Source organism: Dermacentor variabilis, chromosome 2 (assembly GCF_050947875.1).
Source record: "Dermacentor variabilis isolate Ectoservices chromosome 2, ASM5094787v1, whole genome shotgun sequence".
In the NCBI taxonomy this organism is placed as follows: domain Eukaryota; kingdom Metazoa; phylum Arthropoda; class Arachnida; order Ixodida; family Ixodidae; genus Dermacentor; species Dermacentor variabilis.
The window spans coordinates 79,401,730-79,421,474 of NC_134569.1; positions in this window are offsets into that span (position 1 = coordinate 79,401,730).

The window sequence follows — 19,745 nt, forward strand, 5'->3', positions numbered from 1 at the left end:
CAATGGGGGCCCTCCTGAAGTGGACCCGTCGGCCGTGTTATTTTGGCAGCCGTGATAACTGGTTTAATCCCGTCGCACCCCTCCCGAGCTGTCCTTCCCAATTTCTTATAACGCTTTTTTTTCGTTTCTTTTTCTCTTTTTCACCCTTTGTAGCTTCGGTCCTCACTGCTTTACGTACGCTCTGGTTTTGGAAGAGCGAACATCTATTTCTTAATTTCTTTCTTTTTCTTTGGTTTCGCTACATGCTTCGCTCTTGGGCCCGTTTCCACTCTTGCATCTGCCTGTGCAGTGCGTGAGATGCGCTGTTATATTCGTGCAGTGCGGCTGTTGTGCAGACTCAGAGGTCGTGCAGCTTATACTTGTGACCTTTCGTAGTTATATATGGCGTCGATATCTCTACATAGATCACTGCACATGTGACCATGAGGGGAATGATTATGAGGAACAGTTGCGTAGCTGCTCACCAATTGTGGATGGGCTTGGGGTAAGTAATCATCGCAGTATTATTATACAGTAGCTGCTATGCTCGGTATTTCTTCTCTAGTGGCGACTAGCAATAACACAATTATTTTCGGCTCCCGAAGCTTTCAATTTGCACGTCTCTTCGATGTTCCCGATGCTACCTGGCACTTGAGCACACTTGGAGATTTCGCACCTGTCTTACGGTTTACATTCTTCGTGAGCACTCTTTCTCAGGCAACCCCACTTTTAAGCTGCGTACTCACTTCCAAACACTATTTGGACGTCGGAATTACTTTCTCTCCTGAAGTGTTTCCTTCTCCTGCAAGCGCTAAAAATGTCACTGATGTCTAGATTCAACTAGGCAGCGGTGAGGTCTAAATATTGCCTGTTTTATTCATTTACCTTTTACTTTTCTTCAACGCCTTCCTTTTGTTCGTTTCTCAATTTTTTCTTGCAAATGATTCCGAAAAACTTCCGCGTTCCTCTTTTTTTTTTTTTTTCATCAGTAAATCCCTGTTCCATTGTTTACAAAAGTTAAAAGGAAAGAGAAGGGTAAGGTGTATTTTCATCTCAGGAGACGTTTCAGCGTGACGCAGTCTCTTGGTCTTGCGCAATGCGACGCCGATGGCCAGCGCATACTAGCGTCCGCTAAGCGTCGCGATCTCCCGCGGAAGCAAGCCGGACGATGCGCACCGCGCGGAGGGCTGCTGGCGGCGAGGGGAAAGTAGTAGTAAAGTGTTTCAAGTCTTCCACCTAAACACGGGCTGACAGATTACCCATTGTTGCCGACGAGCGGCGGCGCGGGCAACAATAAGAGCATCAGAGGATTCTGTCTTCCCTCCCTGCTCGGCACTCTCACTGCAGGAGTTAAGGATGCGACCCTTCTTCTTTTTGGTCCTGCTCGTAACTGCTGCGCAGGGATTCGACGGCGGAACCTTCCTTCGGGCCCATCCTGCGACGCTAATACCTTATTTAGGGCCTCTTCCTTGCCGCTTTGAAGGCTGAGCTCATATAGGAAAGCGGTAGAGGCATCGCTCGCTCTGGGGTCCCGCTGGGCGTAGTACCACCGTACAGTGCTAGAAGCTCACCGCGAAGGGGGCGACGGAGACTGTCGGCGAGTGAACGCCGGCGCTGTTCCGCATGGCCGGCGTTTACGTCCGTCCGGTCGGGCTCGTAAAAGGTGGGACACGCTAAACGTCCGCCGCGTCCGTGGTCATGCAGGAAGTCATAACCGAGATACTTGCGAGCGCATAAATGTGTCATTTAAAATCGCTTCTTTTTAAGCGCGAGATACAAGCGCACGCAGTAGCGTCGGGCGAAAGGAACTTTGAACGACAGGACGCATCGTATGCCGCTGGAGAGTGAAGCTGAAGGGAAAGAAAACGGAAGTAATACAAAAGATATAACAAATTTATACGTATAAAACGCAGAGGAGGAGCACAGTGGTGTGTGGTGGTGGCGCGCGGTTTTGGGACGGTTGTAAAATGGTCCATAAAGACGTTGCCGGCGCTAGCTTCGCTTGTATCGCCGCGGCCTTTTTCTCCTTTAGTTTTATTTTTACCCGTCCTTCTCCAATAGTTTAACGTTGTGCTTGTGCGATTATTATAATACACAGGCTGCACCTGCCATTCGGCCATAATGTTTTCTTATCGGAACCTACTGAAAGCGGTTTTTGTTTTGTATCGTTCCAATGTAGCTTCCGACAAATTTTTTTTTCTTTTATCATGTTTCAGCACCGGGGATGTCCAGGATCGTTCCGGACTGGTCAGAGAGGATCTTGAAGCTGCAATCTTTGATCGTTTCAATAAGTGCGGCAGATTTGGTCTCTTTGGTCTCTTTTTTTTCTTCAACTACCGGTTTATGGTTATGGCTTCTCAATACCCGGCCTGTATCGTCATGTACTTATCGCGTGAAGCTTGTCCGCAAAATGGGGCCTCTGAAATTGCTTGCGCTCGCTTATCTTGAGAAATAATAACCTGCAGTATAGTTGAGTATTAGCCGTGCAAGTCAATGAGGCTGCATGGATGTGGTATTCACATTGCGTAACGCCTACGTGTTAATTTCATCCAATAAAACTGTTCGACTGTGACAGCTGTGCCAATCTTACATCATTTTTCTGCGCAACCTAATGCCGCTGCTCATTCCAGTCACGGCCACAGTATGTTATTGAGGAGACTGCGTTAGTAGAGCGCACTCAGAAACAAGTGGCTATGCAGTGCGATTGTCTACTCCGTATTCTGCACGCAAGGATTCTCAATACATTCAGCAACACCTGCCTCCCTACCACTTTGTGGTGATGCAGTCAGCCAAGTGGCGAATCAAGCTCAGCCAGTTTGCTATCATCATTAAATATATCTCACTTCGTCTTATCCTTTTATCGTCGCTGGTCTGATCGTTGAAAAACCGTAGAAAAAATGAAATAGGACGGGCGCGTCATGTGAGTGATTCGGCCAACTTCTTTTGTTCAACTCACGGGGCACACTCACCTTGCGTTACGAAATTTGTGTACGGAATTTCCAGCCGGTTTCAGCTGCGCGAGGTTGCCTTCCGTTATAATACAGGTAAAACAACGTAATTGGGCAGGCTAAATAAGCCCATGGAACTAATAAACGAGAGCAGTTCTATTGTCAGTCGTCCTGAAAACAAAACTAAGCCTGGCTGAGCCATGGCTCTGCTAAAGTTAAACGGCTCGGAAAATCGCGGTGAGCCGTTCAAAACGGTTACGCACAAGGCGCATCACTTCCTGCACGTTGAATTATACATTGCCAGCCAAAGGGTACCACGCGGCACGCCACACGACGAAGCGAGTTACGTCAAGTTCGCCATTTTCCCGGAGTCTCGCTCACTCCTGAGGACGCGATGCGTGCTCCCCGTTCTGGACATTTCGGGCCGGTTTCCTCTAGAGCTCGCGGCAGCTTTATCTTAAGTGAGTGCCCGCGAAGAAAAATTACCCCGAGCACCCTTTGCTTATTGCCCATTGTCTCAATCCTCGAACTGCTCTGCGCTGGCTTTTAGGAGCAGCAGCAGAAGAAGACTCGAGCGGCCGTACCGGCGGTTGCAGGGGCACCGCCGCCGCCGCCGCTCTAACAATGGCGGCATCGCTAATAAGCTTCCGCTCTGCTTTTAAAGCCGCCGAGCGCACGCGGCTGCCCTTTTGCTGCACAACAGCGCGCCGAGCGGGCCTCTATTTTGGGCAGGCGTTGGCCCCGAGTCTCCTTGGCCATCTTCGCTCCTTTATCGCTCATGCGGTCGCGATTTCGCAGATTCCTCCCTCCTCCGTCTCCCGGTGTTGGACGTCACGTTGTTTTCCACGCTCTTGTTTATATATCAGTTCATTCTTCCTTGTTTCTTTATTTTCTGGCTTTACGCCTGCGAGCGAGCGTGTTTCCCAGCGAAGCTCCTCAGTGCGCCTGCGCGCGGGTTCAATATACTGTGCAGCGTATTACCATGCAACCTGGGTCGGCGGCTAGCTCATTGGGAAAATCAGCTGAGCACATAAGTCGTGCTCTATCGATTAGCCTTGCATCACGAAGTTTCGTCCATGAGCGTCTGTTGTACTTTAGTGGCTTTTATGTGTTGGAGATAACACTGCTATAAAGAATCAGGGTTGCTTGTGCAGAGCCGTCTTAAAGGGCCGATGGGTATAGAATGAAGTAATCGCTTGACTTGCGGCTTAAATTCATTAGAACCACAGGAGGCGATAGAATTAACAATTATGGTCTTCTTCGCAATTGTTGCGTCTTATCGCATACGGTTTACCGCGCAGGGAGCACCTTTTTTTTTCTTTTTTTTTCTTCGGTTCATTGAAAACCTTTACTTCGCAGCATGTCTGAAAATTTGACCAAGCACATTTGCACCGTTTGTGTGCAGTAAGATTTTCCAGGTTAGTACGTGCGAAGGGAAAGTATTCTTGCCGCTTTATTGTGCCCTAATTATTGCGCAAGTAAGCGATGAAGAATAAACGGCATCATTCACGAACCGTGTCATCTCTATCGGGCGCGCTCAAGACGCATCTGCGAACCACGATACGATGACTTGCCTCTTCTCTCAACCAGCCGAATAAGCACCGGTCTTGCAAAAGGACAGAAAGTTGGGCGAGTTGTTACCTTAACATGATCTTGGGTTACATCGCGAGCACCGGTCTACCATGCAGAGTTCTTGGCGCTCCAGTTTCACTACGAAATGTAACCACTCGAAAAATAAACCGATCACTTAAACGCCAGGCGGTACGAAACAGCCGGCGATTAACCATGCACGGCCCGAGCCGCCCGCTCGCTCCGTCGACAGGGCGCATCTGCACCAGTCCTCTCGCGCCGCGTGCCCTTCTGGCGAGCCTGTAGTGCCGGGTGTACGAAAACGCGCGCATACCATGCTTCCACGCTCTCTGACGCGCTTTTTTGCTTGGCTCTATCAACGGGTTGGTCCTCCAATTAAGCCGCGCCGTGCTGAGCTCGATGCTGGCCTGCTGCGCGGTACGCGCTGCGCCGGACACTTGGGAAAGGCGAGCATTTGTTACGCGGGGTGGTAAGCTGCGCAGGAAGACCCACGCGCGGCGACGCCGGGGAGTGCCATTTTTATTGCTTGTCCGAGGCACCTGCCGGCCGCGGGGCGGCAATTTTTAGACGGCGCCCGCGTCGCGACCGTGGGCAGTGGCCGGCCCCCGTCGCCGCACGTTGAGCGAGTGTACAGGGCGGGAGGTGAGGGTGCACCTCGAGCTCCTACTGTGAACCGGGGGCCTCCACCGACGCTGGCGGCTTTAGAAGCGTTTGGCGACGAGTCGCAGCGTTGAAAAACGCGCCACGCGCCAGTGGCAGAGGCTGTGGTGCGATTCTGGTTTCAAAACTTGTACGAGGCTCGCATAGTCGTGTTTCTGTGCCCCCCATTCTCGCTGTTTCGTTCGTCCCCCCCCCCCCCCCCCCCCCTCTGTGTACCCCCTCCCTCCATGCCTAACTCCGCGTCTGGAAAGGGTGCGCTGCAGGGCTGCGGAGAAAAATGAGAACGTATCTGCAAGAGAGGCGCGCGAATAATTTCTGGACGAAAAAAAAAATGAAGCATTAGGTTGTCCGGACGAGAACTAGCTGTGGGAACGAAGAGTGGGCCTAGCTTTAGACGCAGGAAAGCGCCGTTTCTCTGGAGTTTGGCCATAAGCTCGGATGCAGAGTGTCCGTATGTAGGCAGTTGTCAGAGTAAGTACTTGAGTTGGCTGATAATGTGCGTTTGACGCCTATGGGAGCACAGAAGAAGGCAGAAGACATACTTTCACCGTCGGAACGAACTGGGCTGATGTTCTATAAATTGAAGAGTTCAGAAAGCGGACGCAACAAAAAAGAAACATAGAAAGTAACGCAATAGTAAACGGCATATACTTTCTTACATGGCCTTGCAAAATAATTTAGCCTGTGTAACATTAATCTACACTCGTGTCACTTGTAGAGCGCACAGCCATGATACCACGTCCATCCTCTATACAAGCCCTTCCTAAAGCAGACGCGTGTTCAGTCCGTAGTGCATGTCAACATGGAGGCCTCTAAATTAGGTCATCGTCGTTGTTGTCGCCGTCACCAGCACCATCATCATGTTCATCATCATCATAACGGCGTATTTTAGGTACACTGCAGGACGAAGACGCCTCCCAGCAGTATCTAAGTGCTCCTATCTTGCGTCTGCGTACTCCACCCGGTGCCTGCAGATTTGCTAATCTAATTACGCCACTCAATCCTATGCTGTCCTTAACTGCTTCTGCCTTGCGGTTACTCTGACGTGCCAACGGTCATCTGACCTAAACTCACTGTCGACTAGAATCTCTGCTACACCCATTTGCTACTGCGGTCCCTATATCCTTAACATTACACCTATTAAGGCCGATCCACACGACGGACCAAGCCTGCGGGCCAATCGGTCACGTGATGCGACGTCACGGCCCGCCGCGGTCCGGTCCGGCACAGAGCACATCCACACGGCGGACCGCCATAGCAGACGGCAGAGCAGACCAACCAGCGACACTCTCGGCCAGAGTGTTATCATTGTTATCATCCCGGCTCCACTCCCACAAAGCCGGGAACTGCTCATCGAGGGATACAAAAAAAAAAAAAAAACTCCTCGTCACTCCAAGAGGACACGGTGTTTAAAAAATATATCTGCTGCACGCACGTGTAGGCGGAACGGCGTACATGAAACGACTGGCTTGACTCGCTTTTGCTGAGCCGTAAACTAGACTAGATTTGGCTGAAGACACTCTGTTGCCGAACAACATTCGTTGGCTACGCCAAAATCGCTGCAGTTTGCATGCGGTCCGCCGCCAAAACTGAAGCGGGAAAAGCCTCGGCGATTTGTTGGGCCGCGAGGGCCGCGGTCTTGCGCGGGCCAACGGCGGTACGCACGAACTGGTGACATCCTATCATGTGATCTGCGGACTGCGGTTCAAAAGAGCAATTTGGTCCGTCGTGTGGATCGGCCTTTAGTTTCCGTTCCATCAGTCGCAGCAAGATCCCTAGCTTCTTCTCATGCTTATATCCAATGCTCCATGATTCAGCCTCATGGGGTAGCCCTGGTGTAATGCAATTATTGTGCTCTCTTCAAGGTTATCGCTAAGCTGCCGTTCATGACTTGAGAGACATTTGGTACTTCATTACGCATACGCTATTTTCCCCGCTACGCACTGCAATATATTTTTTCCATGCACTTCAACCTGTTGACGCTGTACACGGTCCCTGCCTCACCACATTGACTAATTAGGAACGGATTCCGCCGTGTTACATATGAATTGACATAATGAACGCTGGTCTAGGATGTACAGTGACGCCCCGGCAGGGTAGCATATAGACAGCTAATCCCGCCACCTGCTTGCTCTTCCGGGTCTGCGTTGACGTCGACAACTCCGTCTTTGTTTGTCTAGACCTCGCTACAGGGCGAGCGTAAAGAGAGCGTACAAGTACGTATTTTCATTATTTTTTTGTTCAACGTTATTTCTTCACCGTGGAAAACGCTAATCTCGCGAACAGGAAGAGACAGGGGAATCATTTCGATGTGTCAGATGAACCCGAGACGCAAACATAATGAAAAACCCCCCGTTCAGGTGTTTTTGTCAGAAGCTGGGGGCAACACGGAACGCTTCGCAGGAGATTTCTGAGGGAGTTGACCCTCTATTGGCGTCGTATTTCGAAATACGATAGCTCTAAAGAAAAAAAAAAGAGAGAGAGAAAAAGAAAATGCTCAATGCATCGTACACAGAAAAACAAAATAATGGATGGGAAAATAGTGTAAACGGAACGACCGCGTACGATTATATATACGTTCGGTCCTCGTAATTCAAGTTTTTCGAGAATACGGCGAAGATGTACGGAGTATCTTCCTTTTGAAGGTTGTTTATAGCGGCGAAGGAGTCTCTATGCACCCCAGGTACCTAGGGCAAGAAAAAAAAATTCGACGTGCTGTGAAGGCATGAATCGAAGTGAGGTCCGAGCCTAGAACAGCGCCGACAACCGGTTCCGGTACGCGACGCGATCGCTCCATCAAACAGGGAGCCACGTTCCATCAGTCATCATTCATTACAACACTTCGTGACGGCCAAAACTACGGTCGCGTAAGCGTTTTGAACGAGGTCGCCGCCATGTCGAGATCTGCAATTCACGCTGGGTTCGTGAACCCAGCTGTGTGCGCCTTATCTGCTTTGGATGCCAGTCGCAGTGGCTCGTCGCGCCCTGCGGCTGTTGTCATCGAAATTACTTTCCGAGCAAGTAACTTTGTATACCGTTTCGTTTCCTTGACCATTTCGTAGCAGACTGCTAATAAATACAGTTGTCTTAGACATACTCGAGGTCTAGTGATGTGAAGGAACTTCATAGTTATCTGAAATCTTACAATAACTGAATCAATCTTTAAACTCGTTGACTCTCTTGACGCTTCCTACGGCTCAGCAGGATTGCGTCTAACCTGGATGACACCAGTTAGTTGACATAAAAAAAAGAAACTTGAGGAACAGTCACGACAAATGTTTGCAACTTAGGCGACAGCCGACAAATATACATGGCCTCGTTATCCTCACTCCTGCGGGAGCTAGCCGCAGCAGCATCCTGGAAACTGTCGAAGGCAACGACCAAACTGGCGGCATCATACAACGGACAAAAGGAAAGCTTTTTATGAGGCGTGCGTTCACAGCCGACAATCCTTAGAACTTGTATTTTTCGACGGTTACGCCATCAAGTTTGTTCGAATGCTACCAGACTTTCTTTCTCAGTTATGTATGTATGTATGGAAACGGAACCTGGTAACGTTTAACGCTCACACCCTCTCGAGTGCGGTTAGCATAGCAGGGTTCTCTGAGGAATCATCGGGCATTGCCTGGGATATTTTTGGCCTTAGTGTGGTTACAGGAACTGGTGAGGCTTATACAGTGCTGACTAACGGTCACATCCTCTGCTACAGAGTTCTTCCAGATAAGAGAAAATACCGCGTAGGATTTCTAATTGATAAGGACACAACGGGCAACATTGATGAATTCTACAGCATCAACAAGAAGCTAGCAGTCGTCGTATTTAACCTTTATAGGAGGTATAGAATAAAGGTAACACTAGCTTACGTCCCAACATCAAGTCATGATCATGAAGAAATACAATAATTTTATGAAGATGTTGAATCAGCAATGAGAGAGGTTAGAATTCAGTATACTGTAGCCTTGGGCGACTTCTGCAAAAGTGGGGCAAAATCAGGCTGGGGGAATAAGCAATTGGAAACTACGGCATCGATTCTGGGAACACTAGAGGAGAGATGTTGGGAGAATGAGCAGTAAGGAATAGACAACGAATAATAAATGCTTTCTTCAGGAAGCGCAGTAAGAAGAAGTGGACCTGGAAAAACTGTAATACAGAAACAAGAAATTAAATAGATTTCATGCCCTCTGCCGATCCCAACATAGTGCAGGATGCACCAAGTGTTAGGTATGGTAAAGCGCAGCGACCATAAATAAGTGAGATCTAGGGTTTCTCTTAGTTTGTAGAGATGAAGAGTAAAGTTAATCAAGAACAAACAGGGTAACATAGACGCAGTAAGGGTACAAGCAGACGAATTCAGGCTGGTGTCCGCAAACAAATATGCAGTTTTAGAGCAGGAAGAGGAAGTCAACATAGAGGTAATGAGTGGAACCGTAACTTGGCTGATTTCCGAAGCAGCAATTGAAGTGGGAGATAAGGTACCAAGGCAACCAGTAGGTAAGCTCTCCTAAGTAACAAAGGACCTAATAAATAAGCGACAAAGAACGAAACCGTCTAACTCAAGAGATTAGATAGAATTCACTGAACTGTCAAAACTGATCAACAAAAAGAAAGTAAGTGATATTCGAAATTATAACATGAGAAAGATTGAGCAGCAGTAAAAGAATGGCAGCAGCATGAAATGAGTGAGAAGAAAACTTGGCATATGACAATTAAGGATGTATGCACTGAAAGATAAGCGGGGTAATGTCATCAGCAATTTCGATGATATAGTAAAAGCAGCAGAATGATTTTATACTGACCTTTACCCTGAGCAGCCACGCTTCCTTCATTCGAAGTAGTGATGAACAGGATACAGGAGCTCCTTCTGTAACAAGCGATGAAGTTAAAAGGGCCTTGCAAGGCATGACCCGGTGTAAATCGACAGGAGAAGGTGGAATAACCGTCGATTTTTTCTAACATGGAGAAGATATCATGCTTAAAAGGCTTGCGGCCCTATATACGCAATGCCTCACGACTTCCAAGTGTACCAGAGAGTTGGAAATATTCCAACGTTATACAAATCCATAAGAAGGGAGTCATTAAAGAACTGAAGAATTAGAAGCTCATTAGCATGCTTTCAGTATTGTATAAAATCTGCACCAAGATAAATTCCGCTAGGACCAGGCCAACACCTGACTTCAATCAACAAGAGAACAGGCTGGCTTCAGGAAGGAAGTTTCAACAAAATGATCCCATCCATGTCATCAATCAGGTAATCAACAAATCCGCCGTGTACACTCAACCTCTCTATACGGATTTCATAGTTTACGAAAATGCATTTGATTCAGTCGAGGTACCAGCAGTCATAGAGACATTACGTAATCAAGGAGTACAGGGCTCTTACGTAAATATCTTGGAAAGTATTTACAGAGATTCCACAGCTACCTTAATTCTCCACAAGGAAAGTAGGAAGGTACCGATAATGAAAGGGGTCAGACAAAGAGACACAACCTCTCCAATGCTATTCACTGTGTGCTTGGAAGAAGTATTCAAGCTATTAAGCTGGGAATGCTTAGGAGTGGGGATCAACGGCGAATACCTCAGCAGCCTTCGATTTGCAGATGACATTGTCGTGTTCAGCAACACTGGGGGTGAGTTACAACAAATGACTGAGGGCCTTAACAGAGAGCGTCTAAGAGGGGGGTTGACGATTAATATGCAGAAGACAAAGGTAATGATGAATAGTCGGGCAAGAGAACAAGAGTTAAGGATTGCCAGTCAGCCTCTAGAGTCTGTGAAAGAATACGTTCATTTAGGTCAATTACTCACAGGGAACTCTGATCATCATAAGGACATTCACGGAAGAATGAAAATGAGTTGGAGCGCATTCGGTGGACATTGCCAGATCCTGACTAGAAGCTTACTATTATCATTAAAAAGGAAGGTGCCCAATCAATGTATTCTACCGGTGCTGACTTGTGGGGCAGAAAGTTGGAGACTGACAAAGAAGCTCGAAAACAAGGTAAGGACCGCTCAAAGAGCGATGGAACGAAGAATGTTGGGCACAACTTTAAGGGACAGGAAGAGAGCGGTGTGGATCACAGAGCAAAGAGAGGTAGCCGATATTCTAATTGACAACAAAGGGAAGCTGAAACGATTTTCAAGTTCCATGAATTGCTGGGATTGGGAAGAACAGACCTAATAATTTACGGTTCCGAATTTTTTTCTTCGTTTTGTTAATATAAGGGGCGGAAATCGCTTTCTAAATCACCCCCGCGGACACGCCCCCATCGCTTCCCGGAGCGCCGGGTGAGGTGGTTGCCAGAGGAGAGAACCGCCGAGAGTGACGTCATTCGCGGGGACCGAGCTGCCGGACCGGCGTGCTGGCATCTGCTGGCATGCCTCTTTCCGTCCTGCGCTTTACTGAACGACGCTATGAGAGATCTGCCGCCGCCGCCGCCGCCGCCGCCGCTCACGTTTGTTTTCTTTTGCGATTTTCGTAAGCTGTTCTTTCCTTCTGTGCTGCGTGAGTGCCTACAGCCAAGGGCCCCCAACATGCCCTCGTTCTGTGCAGCATTCGGCTGCGCGAACACAGGCGGGCGAGACGATGTGGTGTTTCACAGGTTCCCGTAGGACAAGAAGCTTGCAGCGCAGTGGGTCCGTGCGGTGAGGAGAGATAAGTTCGTGCCGACGAAATAAACTGTGCTGTGCTCGGACCATTTCCGCGACAATGACTATCATCGGAGCTTGACAACGATACCTCATACCTCATACCTCAGCGTTGCACCTGAGGTATGAAATGGAGTATAGACTTGCCTAGTGACATTCGACGTACGGTTGCAGTTATCGTGTTTACGACACGGCGGTGCTAAAACTGCCTAATATCTTTATGTCAACACTAGCATGGAGCACGCATACCGGTTTTTGATCGAGCCACAATCGCAAAGTCGGCGAACCATAGTATGAATATTGCACACATAATACCTCTGGCCATCTCTGGATGTGTATGATAAGCAACTTCCATGACTGTACCTCGCAGCACTGCATGTGCGCGCTTTGAAACGCGGCACTTGGGTTCGCGATCGTGCATCAACACTCAAAAAACCACGGGACATCAGACAAGCAGCGGCAAGGCGCTTGACATCGCGGAATTGCACCCGTGTTTACAATCTAATGAGAAGTTAGTGCTTCGGCATTCTTCCAGCAGCAAGTTCCCAGTGACACTTTAGCGCATTTTTTCTCCTGTCATTGGAACGTGCAGCTACATGAAAAAAAAAAACATACGTACCAGCTAAGATTTCCAACGCGCGAGAAGGTGCACATATCGCTCTCGCTGTTGGCACACTCAACATCGTCGTTGCCGCCGTTGCCGCCATCGTTTTCCGTATTGGCTGTCGGTTCGAACATATACGGCGAAAATACAAGCTGTCCGAGACAGCGAGAACGTTCCATAATGCTTACAACTCAGTATGAAGCCAGAACAGAACAGCGTGCTACGCTCTGAAACGGCGGCGCCGACCGGCGACTGCCGCGAATGACGTCACAGCGGCCCCGACCAATCACGGGCAACAGCGGCGTTCGCGCGATGCCCTGAGGCGCTGGTGCGCGTTTTCTTGAAAAAACAGCCGCTTGCGTTTGTTTCCGCCCTTTTTGAACCAGATATTCGTGTTCAGGGGACTCAAAACAGTAGAATGCCGCAGAGAACTCATTTTTTTTCGAAAAGTGTTTCAGCTTCCCTTTAAGAGAGAGAAATGAAGCTGGGCAGGTCATGTAATGCGTAGGTTAGATAACCGGTGGACCATTAGGCTTACAGAATGAGTGCCAAGAGAAGGGAAGCGCAGTCGAGGACGGCAGAAGACTAACTAGGTGGGGTGATGAAATTAAGAAATTCGCAGGTGCTAGCTGGAATCGGTTGGCGCAGGAGAGGGATAATTGGAGATCGCAGGGAGGCGCCTTCGTCCGGGTAGTGAACATAAAGATAGGCTGCTGCTGCTGATGATGATGACGATGCATGCACAGCCGGCAATTTACTTGGCACATATGATACCCAGGGCAAACACTTCAATTCTTTCTTTTTTTTTTTGCATGTGCGCTGTACGGAACGTGCTGAAAGAATGGCGAAATGCTTTGCTCATAGTTTTCAGGTTGGCAATACCTACCACTCGTGAGTAGCTTTATACGAATTGTCTTTGTCACATGCAGATGCCTCTGCATGACCTTCGCAAACATATCAGAGCAGAGAAAGGTGGTGGGGAGGTGAGCAGACAACAGAGGGCATACAGAATTTCAGATGCACACTCGGTATTCGGTGCTATTGGCTCTGAACAGTAATAATACTGTGAATAGTATAAAGGTTTTAGAGGAGTTATGGTAGTTTAATTGTCGACGTACTCTCAAAGTTAAACTTAGTGGTTTTGAAACTCAAGAAATTTGCTAAAGTGCACCGCCCATTAAAGAAAACCATAAAAAAAATTTAAAAACACAAAAGACCATAAAAATGCGAAAAGAAACACAAGGGAAAAAAGAGCTATAGGTGTACTTTAAACAGGCACTTTATTTTGAGCGAATACGTGCCCGATAAATTAAGTTATTGTCTTACATGTAGCTCGATAGCACACTGTTCCTTTTTTTCGAATCCCGTTCTTTTCCTCTTGTCTTTCACTGATCGCATGGTGCAATCCAGGGGTGCTGTAACGTAAAGCTACTGCACACTGTTTCCGTTCCATTTCTGCCGTAAGCCGTCCGCATTTGGCAAATACATTGTCGGGCCACCCCCTACTTGGCCTGCTTGTCACGCTGCGTCGCGGAAGGAAACCCGAGGGCCCGAATTTTATTAGTTATATCATAAGGAGCCATCAAAAATGACACCAAGGACAGCATAGGATAAATTAGCTGTAGTTCTTAATTGAATTAAAGGAATGATAAATAAATTTATATGAAAAGTGAACACATACAACGTATATACCCCACACACACGCATACGCGCGTGTGTTTGTCGGGGGTGTAGCTATATTATTCTATTATCCTGATGACCTCCAAGATGAGTATGCAAGCACCCGTCGTGTTAGGACATCATGGCCCATACAGTATCCGTTAACTATATATGTATATGTAGCTTCACCGAGATCAGCGAAAGAACGAAGCTGCAGGCTTCTTACAGACGCACCAAAAGATTCCATACCTTTATATTTGCGCACAGTTGGTTAAAACGTTTCAAGAGGTTCTTCTTTAGAATCCACTCAGAACAAAAAGATTCATGCTCCATTCCACTCTGTGAAGGGGTATGACCAGAGAAGCTGTTTAGCACACAAAAGCTGACACAAAATTTTGAACAAAGTACGAACATACTTATTGTCCTGATCTGTGGTCATTGTGACAATATAGGTAGGCACACACATTCACCTATCAGGTCTGTTATTAAATGTGTCTGTCACGTAAGACAATGAATGGCTCGTACCCCCTTAAGAAATGGCTCATACTCCCGTAAACGCAGCCTCCCTATTACGAGGACAGAAGAGAAGGGTAATTCTACGCTGGAATGATGAGCGGCAACGGGGCCAGCTGTGCAAGAAGACGGCGACGACAAACGCGTAAACAGTTGAACGAGCGCATTTGGCGCCGAGAATTTTTAACAATCCTTTTTGAAAAAGTTGCACAAAACATTCTTTCAAAGACATCCGTTCTTACCCTTGTACCTGGGACCTCCTTGGGTCCCAAATGTGGTAAGGGTAGCTCAAGGGTTCGTTACAACAGGTCCCTGAGCCCACGAAGATATTTGCCATTGTGCTTGGACCATTTTGCACATCATCAGGATTGGTCCACATGATGATAGTTTCTGCGCATAGACGCCACGGAACCCCCATACAGCTTCATTATAAAAAAAAGGCATGGGGGATATGAACAGACATGTCTTCTAAAAAGAGACACGTGTCATTACGCTGACTTACATGTTCAAGAACATCTTCAAGTTTACGAGAATTCTCGTAAACGTAGTGAAAGAGGAGAGAAACAGTTAATCCTGCGACAGGAATGGTTAGCCATTCCCAACCATTCCTTTTCAGTCTACAGAGACAACAGAAGACGCTGTAAAGAAGGCGGAAATCCTAACACACTGGTGTTCGGTGAGATATTAACAATAAATCAAAGGCGCGTCGCTCTTCAGTGGCCGAAATATGAGTGCTTATGTAAAACTGTCGCAAATGCCTCTTCGCTGAGCTCCAAACAAACAATTAAACGTTACCCAAACTGAAACTCTGCGTCTTTTAGTACAAGGAAGCTTCAGAAGAGAAATGACTATTGAGGTCCAGAACTGCCGGCAATGGGAACTCTGCCGTGAGGCATAGCAGATTGCAGAACAGAGCCCCGAGTTTTTATGAATTGTGCGCGTGCAAACCTCCGAACGGGAAACGGAAAGGGCGATGGCAGAAGGGGGGAAGCAAAGGGGGCTCTGGCATCGCATCGCTGTCCCCTACTGACGCAATGGAAGTTGCCGCCGCGTGTGTTTATTTACAAGCAATTAGGGTAATTGTCCTCCCTCGCAAATGCTTTCGGTATGAGCAGGAGCCGTTGGCGAGAGAGAAGAGCCGGAAAAAGAATTCTCTCTAGGATGACTCCAGCATCCGCTCACGACAGGAATCCAACAACCACGCAGTTGCCTGTCGTTAGAGGGCGCGCTTGGCGGTGCCCCTTCAATCGCTATTGCTCGCCACGCCGCGTGGTGGCATTTGTTTTCGTCTCTGCTCCTCAGGGTGGAAGTGTTGTGTGCGTTTAGGCGCGCGGCATTGTTTCCGCACTCCACAAAATTCTCTTCGCCCCCCCCCCCGCCTTTCCCCCACTCCACCCCTTTGTGTCGTTCATTACAGCGGCCATTTCATGTGCCATTAGTGAAAATGAACGCTCTTGCTCCATGGAGGCAGCAGCGGCGAGACAGTGTGGTCGGCCAGTGCGAAAACGAATGGCGCCACAAAACATGGAGCGCGGTGTTGTCGAGGCGTTTTTTTGTCTGGCCCTTGTGGTGGCCGAGAGCGGGAGGGAGAGGAAACGGAATGCCATTGTTCTTTGCCGGTTCGTTGCTTTATAAAAGGGGGAACTCAGAAATGCACCATCTGGATGCTTGCACGTGTTTCCGCGTCGACTTCGATGCAAGCACGCTTGCACGAACGCTTTCGTTGCATGACAGTTAATGTGAAAGTAAAGTATTTCTCGCAAGCGATAATGTCGAGCGGTTATGTACACAAAAAACTTTGGGGCAGCTGGCGGAATATCTGACAGAACCAGTTTGGGAATCAACTTTTGCGACAGCTGCTTGCCTTCCCGATCACGCAGTTGTTGAAAGAAGTGTTCACGAATGTTCAACGAATTCTCAAAACGAACCTGTGCCTGCGGTTATATACACCGCCATGAGTAACTTCTGCTTCCGTGACCACCTTCGCTAAAGAGCTACTGAGCACCAGCACACTTCTGGGACCGCGTTAAGATTGTAGTGCCTATACTATTCGTCGTTTGTATTACTGACGTAATGACATCTATTGGTTTGTCAGGCCGTTTATTGTGAAAATGAAGAAATCGTGGTATGAATTGTTTGTAAAGGTTGAAAAGACCTCCTACTGGAGGGCAAGAAGCTATTTCAAAATCATTGTTTTATATGGTAATCGAAAATCAAGAATAGGGCGGACAGATGGAGTAGCACACTGTGGTATAAAGGCTATAAACAGGGAGAAGGTGCCTTTTGGCCAGCCTTTCTGAGGCACTTTATCCCTGTTTATAACCTTTCTGCCACATTTTACATGGTGTGGTTCCTTTATTCTTGATTGATTAAGTTCTTGGACGTTATTATTATTATCGTTATTATTATTAACGCAAGCTTGACCTTAATTAACATAATAAAAAAATTAGCTTGACATTAGGATATACATATACATATGAACGACACATATATTGTCTTCTCGTTTTGCCGATTTAAAGAGCTAAAGGTAAACTCCTGACAGAACTGTCGATGGCAGGACATTTCATGCATAGAGAAATCACATATTTACGAAGGTACCCTTGTACCTTAAATGTAGCAGCATAGGCCAATATGTTGACCCTACGTGATAGGAACTCCACACTAAGCCTGTCGACAAAGTCATATATAACGGCTCCTACGGGGCATGAACACCGAACTGCAAGTGCATAAATTTACTTTGCGGACATTCTTATCAAGCTGTACTTGCAACAACCTTTTTCTTTATTTTGTTCCTCTGTAGAAGAAGCAGAAAGGTCAGGAAGAGTGCGATAAAGTTGAAACAGCCTCTGAAAAGAAAGGAATAAAACGGTACACCGGAGCGTCATGATACATAACGTGCATCGAAGCCGGAGGCTCCAATCGAACAGGCGAAGTTTCACTTTGCGAGTAGGTAAAGAGCACATAATAAAATAGCCAAGTTAAAGAAAAGATAAAAAAGAATAAAGCAAAGTATGACAATTTTCGGCAGGAGTACTACGGCTAGCGGGAGGGGGGGCAGCGCCCAGCAAAGCAGGGGGAGTGATTTCAGCTGAGGCCGTCGAGAGCTCAGGATGACTGATCTGGGGCTAACCGTCCGCGACATAGCCAACGGCACAAGCGTTGCTTGGCGGCGCTGTGCCGATGATCGGGACCCCACTGCGGAAAAATCGGACCCTGGACTTTCGAGTTGGTTCCGTTTCGAATCATTGCTTTCACGAGGTCCCATAAGCAGCCCCTGGACCGCAGTTGCGCGACCAGCAGACCGCAACGGGCTCCCTGAAGAAACAACCAAACGAGAGGAAGTCGGGGGGGCAGAGCTTTGAGTAAGCGCTTGACAAACAGATTTTTCAAAACCGTGGGTCGGAAGTTGCGCACTTTTTTGCGGAAGTTTTTTACGCAATGTGGAGAACATCAGTCTTCTCTGAGTCACCACCGTCTCCACCTCTCTTCAACATACTGTGTGCTTAGCGTGCTTAGGTGGCTGTTGTTGCAACGAGTAATCTAGGAATAGATAACGTTTCTCAGCTGTCTAGGACAAGAGAATAGAGACCAAATATAGTTGACGCACATGAAGCCATGATATAAAAGAAAGTGAGTTGTTGCGCATGGTCCTCTATTTTCTCTCACTCCCGTCACTATCTTTATGCCCTCCCTTCTCTACAGGAGAACGTCGTGACAGGATCTCACAACCGCTGTTCAGCGCTCTGCGGAAGCAAGAGTCGGCGCCGAGGTTGCTCGATTACATGCCTGATAACGTGGTAAACGGCGTGCTAAACCGAGCAGCTGAAATGCTCCGCCGGTAACACTAAAACTACCACCCAGAATTCGTCTTTCAATGTCCGCAGATATGCTAAGGGAAAACAACCATTGAGTGCGCGGATGTGAGCTTACAGACAAAGAGCTACGACACTCAGACTACATTTAATGCCGGGCAGGCTTCTTAGACAATTCTGCAGATTACTGAATACTGCTCTCCTGTATGACGCTGTAATTACTAAATCTGTTTCATGAATTCCCTTTCTTTCTTTATGTCATACCCTCGTTCATCACTCGTCTTGCCCTCCCGACATCAAGAAACGGAGCCACCAAGCTGTCCGAGCACCCAGCGAAGCAGTCATCAGCCGATATACTTAGTTTACCGTTGCCTTCTTCCTCAATGTGTCCGCCAACCGCAACAGAAGAGTTTCATCTGCAGCATGAGCATCCAAAATGAACCGTGTATAGACTACCAAGGCATCGCCGAAACCATGTCGGAAAAACGGCATCTTTTCTTTTTCCTTTTGTACAAATGACCATTTGTGTGGTACTTTCAAAATGCGACTCTGTGGTGAAATAAGTGGCGTCGGATCGGTTTCAGAACACATACTGTATTTCGTTCAACAGCCTCGCACCCACAGGAGCGACCTTTCTTCTGAGCGCTCAAAAACCCGCCGGCCAACCGTCTGTCACCCGAACTGGAGCACTAATTGCCATCGCGCCACCTCAACCTTCCAGTGGCCCTTATCACGACACTTCCCTGACGAACCCCAGCGCACAGAGAGAGAGCCTCCACCCCCGACTCTCCGCAGGGGATCGCCTTTGATGATCGAAACGAGAGGTGCCCCTCTCAGGCCGTGTAGCCAAACCGCGACCATCATTGAGATCTGTTGCGTGTGATTCTTCTGCTTTGCTTTTTTTCTTCATTTCTTTCTAGACCAGCGTTGCTAATACAGTCACGGCGCGAACCGAGGCGTCAAGCCGCAAGCGCATAAAGCGTGCCGGGGTGGTGCGTATCGCGTTTCGCCCAGGACCGGTTTAGGGTTACGTATGGGGACACGTAATGATCTCGCGGGACCGACGCTGGATGGGACGAGAGTTGGGCAAACCCACCGGCGGCCACCGTGTCATTCAAGAGGTTGTCTGCGGTGCTGGAGTGACCAGGAGGATGCAAATAGAGGGGGAAAGGAAAACTAAAAAGAAAAGGCACCGGTTTTTCCCTGTTTCATCTACAACTGTCGACCGTGTAGCTGATTTTTCGCCTCTTGCATCACGTTGTGACGCATCTTTTGTAGCAGCTTTGATTGACGCAGTGTTCTTCGTGGGGGCATTGATCGCTTTCATTCCAAACA